Below are 3603 nucleotides of genomic sequence, written 5' to 3'. Positions count from 1 at the left end.
CCCCTATACTCAATGGAAAATAAATAACCTGTCATATGATTTATTTAATCAGTGATGAGTCTCTAAGTCTGAGAGAGTCTAATGCCATGCTTCATCAAATATAGCTCAGACGACTTCGCACCCGACTCAGAAATAATGGATACTCGCAGGAGGCTGTTAACATAATGTGACTGTCAGTCTCCACGCACACGTGAGCGTTGACTCAATGGAGACGCCGCCACTGGTCTCAACATACATACCGTCTCTGACAAGAGTGCAAAGTGGAAGGAAGCACTTGGTTTTCGTTTTCAAACTTCTTCAATGTATAATAGAAATAGGTCGCTTTTGTCGTACATCACTTTGCTTTTAAGCTAAGTAACGTCACATGTATGTATGAGCTATAGGACTGAGGAGGCCATGAGGCTGCCATGACTTTCGACACGACATGACAGGGAAAAAAAAGAACAGTATACAGTTAGCCTACGGTAGCCTGCACTCTTGTTAGCTTGCAGTTCGGTCTATACATGGGGGCGGCTGTGACGCAGGAGGTAGAGCCGCAAGGTTGGCAGATCGGCGGTTCGAGCCCCGGCTGGCCACATGTCGAAGTGTCCTTGGGCAAGACACTGAACCCCAAAATGCTCCCAGTGAGGGGGCTGGCCGGCGCCTTGCATGGTAGCTTGCCTACCTCGCCATTGGTGTGTGAATGTGTGTGTGTGAATGGGTGAATGAGAGGTCGTTGTAAAGTGCTTTGGATAAAGGAGCTATATAAGTGTAGTCCATTTAACATTTACCATACATGGAACTCTATCGATGAATTAGCATTACACACAAACTGCCACACACTATCTATCCTCCATCCCCAGGTTATCTAGACCTACTTTGAATTCTAGGAGACACATTTTGAAATGTGATACTCCAGAAAAGTTGTTTTGGTGACCAGTTCTGCTAAGCACGTTGTGTTCTGAAAGTCTGATGGCCTAAACTGCCCAGATTGGCTGCTATTACATTGAAATCTGAGATACGTCTCTTTGGGAATATCTCAATAACACATTCTTAAGACCTTTTGGGTGTTGGTGTACAGCAATTTGAGGTCGATCGATACACTACTTAAATTATCCATGCACTAATATCTAATTTCAGAAAAAACTTGAAGACAGCAGACTTCGGTAATTGCCGTGAAAGGCAAGAAATTAACAGTCAATCAGTTGTCCTGTGGCTCCATCCACCATAACATCCATACCGTTTAAATTACATCACCTCCAGATACCACTGATACCGCACCGCTCACTGGCCAGCACTGCCCCCCTGTGTTCCTTCAGGGTACTACAGGAATCACGACCATTTATAATAGCGTGGAGTTTGTCGCCACCGGGTGGCGGTAATCTTCCTTGGCTTTTCTAGATGCTGATGGAAGTTAGGAGCGTTATGAGCAGAAAGAACAAGGTGGATGGAGAGATCCCTCGAGAGAAGACAGAGAGAGAGGAAGCTGAGCCTGTCTTCCATGTTCCCTCTTCCTCCTCTCCTCTGGCTTCCCCTCTTTCTCTCTTCTCTTTCTCTCTCTCTCATGCTCTTATTCCTTCCCCACATCTCCCTTTCTCCCTCCCTCTCTCTCTGTGTGGGTGTGTTAGTGTAATCACCCACAGCATTCCAACGTTTTATTTTTTACGGTTTTCAGGGACCTCGTCTACGATGTGCGTTGGCCAATACTAATATCCCCTCCGAAAATTGCAATCAATCCACAGCCATCCAACCGGTAAAGAAAAGTCCCAAAGTGACTCGGAATCAAAACTGTTTTAATGGTTTTTAAAGCGCAGAATTCACCCTGGTGCTTTGGGGAGTTGAAAGCTGAAATTGTCAAAAGGTTTTGATGCAGACTCAAATGGAGTTTCTATACACAGAATATCCACTTTTCATTTATTACACACAACCAACGCAACACAGACTAGAAAGGAGATGAAATATGATGAAATAATCTCAAGTCTGTCAAACGACAGAGCTATTCTCTTTCATCTGTCAGGAGGATGGCGTGACATGTCAAACTGTTGGTAATCATTAGCACAGCGAGAGCAGCTCACTCATTCAGCTGACTTATGTGACTCCTTTCTGAACAATTCTTTAAGACGTAGTTCATTCTTCAAGGCAGAGGAGAGGAGGGGAGGGGAGGGGAGGAGAGGGGAGGAGAGGAGAGGGGAGGAGGGGGGGAGAGGGAGGAGGGGAGGAGAGAGGGGAGGGAGGGAGGAGAGGAGAGGGGAGGGAGAGGAGAGAGAGGGAGGAGGGAGGGAGAGAGAGGAGAGGGAGGAGAGGAGAGGGGAGGGAGGGGAGGGGAAGGGAAGGGAGAAGAGGGGAGGGGAGGAGAGGAGAGGGGAGGGGGGGAGGGAGGATAGGGAAGAGGAGAGGAGAGGAGGGGAGGAGAGGGGAGGGGAGGGGGGAGAGGAGAGGGGAGGAGAGGGGAGGAGAGGAGGGGAGAGGAGAGGAGGGGAGGAGAGGAGAGGAGAGGAGGGGAGGGGAGGGGAGAGGAGAGGAGAGGAGGGGAGGAGAGGAGAGGAGAGGAGAGGAGGGGAGGGGAGAGTCAAGATGACCTGTTGTCTTTCACTTAGAGAAAATCCCAGGTGTTCTACTTCCTCTCTCTCCAATAATGTATGCTTGTACTTACCACACTCTCTCTCTCTCTCTCTCTCTCTCTCTCTCTCTCTCTCTCTCTCTCTCTCTCTCTCTCTCTCACACTCTCACGCTGAATATTGGTACGAATGGATGAACTAAACTCTTCGCCTCTGCAAATAATGTCATTTCCTCCCCCCCTGCGGTTTCCCTGAGCCCTCCCGTTCCACGGAGGATATGACAGGAGACAGACAGAGAGGCAGCATGACGAGGCACAAAGAGCCACTTGTAACCCAGGTCGTTACTCCGTGCAGAGAGGAGAGGTCCCTTTGAAGATCAAAACCCAACCACAGACAGACTGTAGACCTAATCACTCCTAGCGATGATGGAGGCTTTGTTTTCTTGTCTGGGGCCATGTTATTGTTTAAGGACGAGAATATTTAGAATCATCTGAGTTTGTTTGTAGCACAAAAGATTCCTCCCTCATCATTTCCCTGTATCTTTTTAAAAACCCATCTTTTTAATAGTAGTGCCTTTAAATGACTAAATAATTAAATTGTGATTATGATATAATGATTGGAGCACTTTGAGCTGCAACGTTTGCAGGAAAAGCGCTATACAAATAAACAGTTATTATTATTATTATTATTATTATTATTTGTGGATGTTTGCTATAGTGAAACCATCCGATGTAAAAGCACAGTATTGCATTATTATCATCCCCATCATCAGGTGTTTACAGAGCAGCAGAGAAGACTGCATCAACAACAACAACAACAACAACAACAACAACAACAACATTATCGGTAGTTATGATTATCAACCTCTTCTGTTTCGACCTCAGGGCCAGAGAGATTACATTATCGATCCGTCGGAATATGCCGATTGAATGTTCCATAACTGCGCGTCTCCGAGCGCTGCGATATTCATGCACCTATGGCCTCTCTCGGCATATCAGTCTGGTGGTCAAGGTTAAACATCCCTGGAATATTATGAAGCTGAAGAGGCGAGGTTGGAGATATGGCA

The sequence above is a fragment of the Nansenia antarctica genome (assembly GCF_963989245.1).
Source record: "Nansenia antarctica genome assembly, chromosome: 11".
NCBI lineage: Eukaryota > Metazoa > Chordata > Actinopteri > Argentiniformes > Microstomatidae > Nansenia > Nansenia antarctica.
The sequence above is the reverse complement of the archived record's forward strand: the minus strand, read 5'-3'. Positions refer to the sequence as shown.